This window comes from Oncorhynchus nerka, linkage group LG15 (genome assembly GCF_034236695.1).
Source record: "Oncorhynchus nerka isolate Pitt River linkage group LG15, Oner_Uvic_2.0, whole genome shotgun sequence".
In the NCBI taxonomy this organism is placed as follows: Eukaryota; Metazoa; Chordata; class Actinopteri; order Salmoniformes; family Salmonidae; genus Oncorhynchus; species Oncorhynchus nerka.
In genome coordinates, this window is record NC_088410.1 from 64,782,283 (window position 1) to 64,792,421 (window position 10,139).

Here is a 10,139-nt window from a genome sequence, read left to right on the forward strand (position 1 = left end):
GTCCCAAAACAGGGATGGTCAGTCCTTGCATCTATAGCTCTGTCTCCAGCACTACCCCTCAGCTTTGTCCCGAAACAGGGATGGTCAGTCCTTGCATCTATAGCTCTGTCTCCAGCACTACCCCTCAGCTTTGTCCCGAAAACAGGGATGGTCAGTCCTTGCATCTATAGCTCTGTCTCCAGCACTACCCCTCAGCTTTGTCCCGAAACAGGGATGGGCATCTATAGCTGTCTCCAGCACTACCCCTCAGCTTTGTCCCGAAAACAGGGATGGTCAGTCCTTGCATCTATAGCTCTGTCTCCAGCACTACCCCTCAGCTTTGTCCCGAAACAGGGATGGTCAGTCCTTGCATCTATAGCTCTGTCTCCAGCACTACCCCTCAGCTTTGTCCCGAAACAGGGATGGTCAGTCCTTGCATCTATAGCTCTGTCTCCAGCACTACCCCTCAGCTTTGTCCCGAAACAGGGATGGTCAGTCCTTGCATCTATAGCTCTGTCTCCAGCACTACCCCTCAGCTTTGTCCCGAAACAGGGATGGTCAGTCCTTGCATCTATAGCTCTGTCTCCAGCACTACCCCTCAGCTTTGTCCCGAAACAGGGATGGTCAGTCCTTGCATCTATGCTCTGTCTCAGCACTACCCCTCAGCTTTGTCCCGAAACAGGGATGGTCAGTCCTTGCATCTATAGCTCTGTCTCCAGCACTACCCCTCAGCTTTGTCCCGAAACAGGGATGGTCAGTCCTTGCATCTATAGCTTTGTCCCGAAACACGGATGGTCAGTCCTTGCATCTATAGCTCTGTCTCCAGCACTACCCCTCAGCTTTGTCCCGAAACAGGGATGGTCAGTCCTTGCATCTATAGCTCTGTCTCCAGCACTACCCCTCAGCTTTGTCCCGAAACAGGGATGGTCAGTCCTTGCATCTATAGCTCTGTCTCCAGCACTACCCCTCAGCTTTGTCCCGAAACAGGGATGGTCAGTCCTTGCATCTATAGCTCTGTCTCCAGCACTACCCTCAGCTTTGTCCCGAAACAGGGATGGTCAGTCCTCATCTATAGCTCTGTCTCCAGCACTACCCCTCAGCTTTGTCCCGAAACAGGGATGGTCAGTCCTTGCATCTATAGCTCTGTCTCCAGCACTACCCCTCAGCTTTGTCCCGAAACAGGGATGGTCAGTCCTTGCATCTATAGCTCTGTCTCCAGCACTACCCCTCAGCTTTGTCCCGAAACAGGGATGGAGAGGATGCTTTATTATTGTTTCAAATAATGATTGTCGCTTTAAAAAGATACTGCCCCTAAAAAGCAACTTCTGGTTTTGAAAATGGCATATGTGGCATTGATATGTGTCTGACACATTTATTATAGTGTCAAAATTGACCACAAAGTGTAAATTGGATCATTTGAGTCATTCAGTCTCGTCCGAAACTGAGATTTGCGAGATGGTAGGGAACAATGTTATATCATGGAATGAAGGGTACCATAACCGTTTTCTATGTGTAGGATTTATTTTAATCCTGCCCTCATGCCCCCAGCACCCAAGTAATCATACATTCAGAGAACAGCTGCACAGAACCCAATCGTAATGCCCTCCGTCAATTTGGTTTGACATTTGATATCCCTATGGGGCTAGTTATGGACCATCAGTAAATTATTAATTTTATTTTTTATTTCACCTTTATTTAACCAGGTAGGCCAACTGAACAAGTTCTCATTTACAACTGCGACCTGGCCAAGATAAAGCAAAGCAGTACGACAATAAACAACAACACAGAGTTGTTGTAGGATAAACAAAAGTACAGTCAATAACACAATAGAAAAATCTATATATAATGTGTGCAAATGGAGTAAGGAGGTAAGGCAATAAATAGGCCAATAGTGGCGAAGTAATTAAAATTTAGCAAATTAAAACGAGTGATAGATCTGCAGATGATGATGTGCAAGTAGAAATACTGGTGTGCAAAAGAGCAACAAAAAAAGATAATAAAAACAATATGGGGATGAGGTAGGTAGTTGGATTGGCTATTTACAGATGGGCTGTGTACAGCTGCAGCGATCAGTAAGCTGCTCAGACATCTAATGCTTAAAGTTAGTGAGGGAGATATAGGTCGCCAACTTCAGCGATTTTTGCAATTCGTTCCAGTCATTGGCAGCAATTACACAATGTACATGGGACAATATTTTAACTTCTCTAGGGTAGGGGGCAGCATCTGGAATTTTGGATGACAAGCATGTCCAAATTAAACTGTCTTCTACTCGGGCCCAGAAGATAGGATTTAAAAAGAAAAGTTTACCTTTATTTAACCAGGAAGGGCTCATTGAGATTAAACTCTCTTTTTCAAGAGCGCCCTGGCCAAGATAGGGAGCACCAAGTCATTACAAAAAAAAAATACAGAAAGACAACATGAAAAACTACAAGTAATCTAGTAAAAACCATTGAATTCACAAGAGTATAAAACAGCAAATTAAAAACATTGACAGGTCAGGGAATCAGCCTCAAAATCCTTCACCGGTGATTTAAAAACACCAATCGGGACAAGTTCTTCCAGTTTAAAAGTATTTTGTAAGGTGTTCCAAGACGATGGCGCAGAGTACATGAAATCCCTTTTACCAAATTCAGTTCGGCATTTGGAACAGTTAGCAGGATAAAGTCCAGCGAACGAAGAGAGTACCCACCACATTTCTGAACACTAAAAATGCACAAATAAAATGGTAGTAAACCCAAAATGGCTTTGTAAATAAAAGTATACCAGTGATTGTGACTAGAGAAGGCCAGCCAACCCTGGTATACAAAGTGCAGTGGTGTGTAAGGGTTTTGCAGTTTAAAATAAATCTCAAAGTGCCATGGTAAAGAGTGTCAATTGATCTCAAACAGTGAGCGGAAGCATTCATATATAAAATATCCCCATAGTCTAGTAAAGGCATAAATGTAGCTGATACTAGCCTCCTTCTGGCTTCAAAAGAAAAACCTTATTAAAGCCTAATTACTAAAATAAAATCCCAATTTCAGCTTCAATTTTTTTGTAAGTTGTTGAATATGCAATTTAAAAGAGAGACCGTCATCAATTAAAATTCCAAGATATTTATATGAGGTTACAACCTCAATCTCCTTGCCCAGGTAGTAATAGGTGAAGGGTTCAGAGGTCTATTTCTTGCAATAGAAAACACCATTAGTTTAGTTTTGTCAGTATTGAGGATAAGCTTCAATTGACACAAGGTATGTTGAACAGTATAAAAAGCAGTTTGCATGTTCTGGAAAGCTTTTGTAAGAGACGAGGCACAACAGTACATAACAGTATCATCGGCATAAAAATGAAGTTGTGCATTTTGGACATTTTTGTCTAAATCATTTATATAAATAGTGAATAAGGGAGGACCAAGTACAGAGCCTTGGGGCACGCCATTCAAGACAGACAATTTAACAGACATAAGCCCATCAAATTGAGTGCACTGAGTTCTATCAGACAGATAGTTAGCAAACTATGCAACTGCATGCTCCGAAAGACCTACACTCGACAATCTCTGCCTTCGTATAGCATGATCAACTGTATCAAAAGCCTTAGAGAGATCAATAAAAAGTGAGACACAGTGCTGTTTTTTTGTCAATGGCTTCAGTGATATTATTTAAAACCTTCATGGCTGCTGTAATTGTGCTATGCTTCTTCCTGAAGACCGATTGGTACATTGATAAAATAGAGTTAGTAAATAAAAACCCTTTTAGCTGTTCACTTACAAGGGTTTCAAGTATTTTCACCAGGGGTGACAGCTTTGAGATTGGCCTATAATTATTTAAAAGAGTTGGATCTCCCCCTTTTAAAAGTGGTAGGACAAATGCTGATTTCCAGATCTTTGGAATTTCATTACATTCCAGGGTTAGATTGAACAGAGATGTAAGTGGTTCCGCTATGAAATCAGCTGCCAGATTTAAAAAGCAGGGATCCAAAAGATCAGGACCTACAGGCTTTCTCTGATCTAAGGATTTCAGGGCTTTATGACCACCTGCACTGAGAATGGCAAAAAGCTAAAAGTTTGACCAGCTCTCACTGGTTCATCCACACGGGGTTGTACAGAGACAGGGGACACTGAATCAAACAGCCTACCAGATGATACAAAGTGCTCATTGAAACAATTCAGCATTTCAGTTGTCATATACAGCAACAGAGCCCTTCAAAACACATGACGGTAATTCATTAACATTACTGTTACCAGACGGACTTAATAGCCTTCCAAAACTTTCTAGGGTCATTCAGGTTATCAGTGGTAACAGACATAGTATATTCAGACTTGGCCTTCCTGAGAAGAAAAGAACACTTGTTTCGTAACTGCTTAAAAATAAGCCAATCAGCATCAGAACATGATTTCCTTGCTTTAGCCCAGGCTAGATTACGGTCGTGAATAATACAAGACAGCTCAGAAGAAAACCATGGATTATCCTGCCCTTTAACCCTGAACCTGTGGAATGGGGCATGTTTGTTTACTACTTGGGAAAAACCATCATGAAATAATTTCCAGGCAGTTTCCACATCAGGGATAAGCTCAATCTTGCTTCAGTCAAAATAAAACAAATCATGAAAGAAAGCCTGCTCATTAAAACACTTCAAGTTTCTCTTACGAATAAAACATGGGTTTGTCTTTGGAACCTTAGTAATTCTAACAGCAACAACAGCACAATGGTCACTTCAATCATTACAGTATTTCTGTATTTGAATTTGGCGCTCTGCAATCTCACTGGATGTTGGCCAGGTGGGACCCTAGAGGTTAAAAGGTCAATAGTTACAGATTTCAATGACTTATAAACATCCAACTATACATTTTAGAAATGTATTTACAAATATTGAAAGCGTTGAATGAGATATTAATATTTTCTCCAATTTACATTGTGCAATTTATTGACAGTCCCTAACTATCCTCAGAGATAGGCTATCCAAAGTCAAACCAACTTTGCCATGGTCTCACACCAGCCAGCACAAGCTAATTGGCGAAATAACATTTTAAAAAGGATGAAATGTTCCTAGTCTGTCATATTTATACAAACTTGCATGAGAACAGTCACTTTTATTTCAGTTCATGATGTGATTTGATCATTGTGATGTGTGAAACACCCAAACTTAAAATGAGGTAGACTGATGTCACACTATCAATGTTGCATGTGTTTTGAAATGGCAGCAGACATACCAGAGGGGTATACTAGTCATGGCCAAAAGTTTTGAGAATGCCACAAATATTAATTTCCACAAAGTTTTCTGCTTCAGTGTCTTAAGATATTTTTGTCAGATGTTACTATGGAATATTGAAGTATAATTACAAGCATTTCACAAGTGTCAAAGGCTTTTATTGACAATTACATGAAGTTGATGCAAAGAGTCAATATTTGCAGTGTTGACCCTTCTTTTTCAAGACCTCTGCAATCCGCCCTGGCTTGCTGTCAATTAACTTCTGGGCCACATCCTGACTGATGGCAGCCCATTCTTGCATAATCAATGCTTGGTTTGTCAGAATTTGTGGGTTTTTGTTTGTCCACCCACCTCGAGGATTGACCACAAGTTCTCAATGGGATTAAGGTCTGGGGAGTTTCCTGGCCAATGTTTTGTTCCCCGAGCCACTTAGTTATAATTTTTGCCTTATGGCAAGGTGCTCCATCATGCTGGAAAAGGCATTGTTCGCCACTAAACTGTTCCTGGATGTTTGGGAGAAGTTGCTCTTGGAGGATGTGTTCTTAGGCAAACTCGTGAGTGAGCCCACTCCCTTGGCTGAGAAGCAACCCCACACATGAATGGTCTCAGGATGCTTTACTGTTGGCATGACACAGGACTGATGGTAGTGCTCACCTTGTCTTCTCCGGACAAGCTTTTTTCCTGATGCCCAAAACAATCGAAAAGGGGATTCATTCTAGAAAATGGCTTTACTTTACCCCTTCTTTGCTGCCATTCTTGACACCAGGCCATCTCCAAAAGTCTTCGCCTCACTGTGCGTGCAGATGCACTCACACCTGCCTGCTGCCATTCCTGAGCAAGCTCTGTACTGGTGGTGCCTCGATCCCGCAGCTGAATCAACTTTAGGAGACGGTCCTTGCGCTTGCTGGACTTTCTTGGGCGCCTTGAAGTCTTCTTCACAACAATTGAACCGCTCTCCTTGATGATCCGATAAAGGGTTGATTTAGGTGCAATCTTACTGGCAGCAATATCCTTGCCTGTGAAGCCTTTTTTTGTGCAAAGCAATGATGACGGCATGTGTTTCCTTGCAGGTAACCATGATTGACAGTGGAAGAACAATGATTCCAAGCACCACCCTCCTTTTGAAGCTTCCAGTCTGTTATTCGAACTCAATCAACATGACAGAGTGATCTCCAGCCTTGTCCTCGTCAATACTCACACCTGTGTTAACGTCATCGTTAATGTCAGCTGGTCCTTTTGTGGCAGGGCTGAAATGCAGTGAAAATGTTTTTTTTTTTAGGATTCAGTTTATTTGCATGGCAAAGAGGGACTTTGTAATTCATCGGATCACTATTCATGCTGGATGATATGCAAATTGCCATCATACAAACTGAGGCAGCAGACTGAAAATTAATATTTGTGTCATTCTCAAAACTTTTGGCCATGACTATACAAAGCAGGATCAATAAGTTAGCCAGCTAACTTCAATAAACCATAAATAACTGTTGATTTCCTGATTCAACAAGAAAGCTAAAGTTGTGTGTTGTGTCAATTAGACCAAGCCAATTTCAAGCTTATCTTTAAAAAAAAATCTTAAGTTATTTCAGAATATTAGGCATATTGGCTGACTAACCCCTCTGATGTAAGGAAAGAGTACCCACCACTGAGACACTGTTGTCATTGTTTATGAGGCTGGGTGATGCATGAGTGTGTGCAGACTTGTGTCATGAAAAAAGTCCATTACATCAACATTAAAGGGGCAATCTGCAGTAGCTTCATCCATTTTAAGAGGACTTCTGAATTAAATAAATGTCCACATTGATTCTTGACAAATCTCTTTGTGTAACGGTTTTCTAGGTGTGGTGAAGGAGAGTCGGACCAAAACGCAGCGTGTAGATTGCGATCCATGTTTAATCAAACAAACTTAAACACGAAATAACACAAACACTACAAAACAATAAACGTAACAAAAACCGAAACAGCCTATACTTGTCAACTAACACAGCGACAGGAACAAAGACACTAAGGACAATCACCCACGACAAACTCAAAGAATATGGCTGCCTAAATATGGTTCCCAATCAGAGACAACGATAAACACCTGCCTCTGATTGAGAACCACTCCAGACAGCCATAAACTTTGCTAGATAACCCCACTAGCTACAATCCCAATACATACACACCAAAACCCCAAGACAAAACACACCACAATACAAAAACCCCATGCCACACCCTGGCCTGAACCAATACATGAAGATAAACTCAAAATACTTAGACCAGGGCGTGACAGAACCCCCCTAAGGTGCGGACTCCCGAACGCACCTCAAAACAATAGGGAGGGTCCGGGTGGGCGTCTGTCCATGGTGGCGGCTCCGGCGCGGGACGTGGACCCCTCTCAGTCAATGTCTTAGTCCCCTCTCCTCGCGTCCCTAGATAGTCCACCCTCGCCGCCGACCATGGCCTAGTAGTCCTCACCCAGAACCCCACTGGACTGAGGAGCAGATCGGGACTGAAGGACAGCTCGGGACTGAGGGAAAGCTCGGGAGTGAGAGGAAGCTCGGGAGTGAGAGGAAGCTCGGGAGTGAGAGGAAGCTCGGGAGTGAGAGGAAGCTCAGGCAGAGGGTTGATAGAGGACCAGATCCTGGCTGGCTGGTGGTTCCGGCAGATCCTGGCTGACTGGCAGATCCTGGCTGCCTGGCGGATCCTGGCTGACTGGCGGATCCTGGCTGACTGGCGGATCTGGCGGATCCTGGCCGACTGGCGGATCCTGGCCGACTGGCGGATCCTGGCCGACTGGCGGATCCTGGCCGACTGGCGGATCCTGGCCGACTGGAAGTTCTGGCGGATCCTGGCTGACTGGTAGTTCTGGCAGATCCTGGCTGATCCTGGCAGACTGGTGGCTCCTTGCAGACTGGCAGCTCGGGCTGCTTCATGCAGACTGACAGCTCTGGCTGCTCCTTGCAGACTGACAGCTCTGGCTGCTCCATGCAGACTAGCAGCTCTGGCTGCTCCATGCAGACTGACAGCTCTGGCTGCTCCATGCAGACTGACAGCTCCTTGCAGACTGACAGCTCTGGCTGCTCCATGCAGACTGGCAGCTCTGGCTGCTCCATGCAGACTGGCAGCTCTGGCTGCTCCATGCAGACTGACAGCTCAGGCTGCCCCATGCAGGCTGGCAGCTCAGGCTGCCCCATGCAGGCTGGCAGCTCAGGCTGCCCCATGCAGGCTGGCAGCTCTGGCTGCGCTGAACAGGCAGGAGACTCCAGCAGCGCTGTAGAGGAGAAAGGCTCTGGCAGCGCTGAACAGACGGGAGACTCCGGCAGCGCAGGAGAGGAGTGAGGCTCTGGCTGCGCTGAACAGGCGGGAGACTCCAGCAGCGCTGTAGAGGAGAAAGGCTCTGGCAGCGCTGAACTGACGGGAGACTCCGCCAGCGCTGTAGAGGAGAAAGGCTCTGGCTGCGCTAAACAGGCGGGAGACTCCAGCAGCGCAGGAGAGGAGAAAAGCACTGGCTGCGCTGAACAGGCGAGGCGCACTGAAGGCCTGGTGCGTGGTGCTGGAACTGGTGGTACTGGATCGAGGACACGCACAGGAAGCCTGGTGCGGGGAGCTGCTACCGGAGGACTGGAGTGTGGAGGTGGCACAGGATGGGCTAGACCGTGAAGGCATACTGGAGACCTTGAGAGCAGTGTTGGCACAGGACGTGCAAGGCTAGGGATGTGCACAGGAGGCCTGGTGCGTGAGGCTGGCACCAACTTCACCAGCCGACTAACACGCACCTCAGGACGAGTATGGAGCGCTAACCCAGGTGCCATCAAATCCCCGACACGTTCCGTCGGGCGAATTCCATGCAAAAAGCACCAACACAGCAACTCCCTCATTTCTCTCTCCTACAATTTCCCCATTAACTCCTTCAGTCTCTGCTTCGCTCACCTCCAACACCGGCTCTGGTCTCCTCCTTGGCTCCTCACGATAAACAGGGAGAGTTGGCTCAGGTCTGACTCCTGACTCTGCCACACTCTCCCTGAGCCTCCCCCCAATACATTTTTGGGGCTGATTCTCAGGCTTCCTTCCGAGTCGCCGTGCTGCCTCCTCATACCGGCGCCTCTCCGCTTTCACCGCCTCCAGTTCTTCCTTGGGGCGGCGATATTCTCCAGGCTGAGCCCAGGGTCCTTCTCCGTTTAGGATTTCCTCCCATGTCCAGAAATCCTTATAGCGCATCTCAAATCAAATCAAAATCAAATTTATTTATATAGCCCTTCGTACATCAGCTGATATCTCAAAGTGCTGTACAGAAACCCAGCCTAAAACCCCAAACAGCAAACAATGCAGGTGTAAAAGCACGGCATCTCCTCTTTGGGCTGCTCCTGCCTGTTGACACGCTGCTTGGTCCGTTGGTGGTGGGTGATTCTGTAACGGTTTTCTAGGTGTGGTGAAGGAGAGTCGGACCAAAACGCAGTGTGTAGATTGCGTTCCATGTTTAATCAAACAAACTTAAAACACGAAATAACACAAACACTACAAAACAATAAACGTAACGAAAACCGAAACAGCCTATACTTGTCAACTAACACAGCGACAGGAACAAAGACACTAAGGACAATCACCCACGACAAACTCAAAGAATATGGCTGCCTAAATATGGTTCCCAATCAGAGACAACGATAAACACCTGCCTCTGATTGAGAACCACTCCAGACAGCCATAGACTTTGCTAGATAACCCCACTAGCTACAATCCCAATACATACACACCAAAACCCCAAGACAAACCACACCACAATACAAAAACCCCATGCCACACCCTGGCCTGAACCAATACATGAAGATAAACTCAAAATACTTAGACCAGGGCGTGACACTTTGGGCTAACTCTTCCCACTTGCAAACCACAACCTGAAAACAACTGACATTTGATTTCAGTCATGGCAATTAACATTTCTTAATAAAACAAATATAAAACGAGGCCAAATTAGGAAGTGCAGTCACCCTTTAACG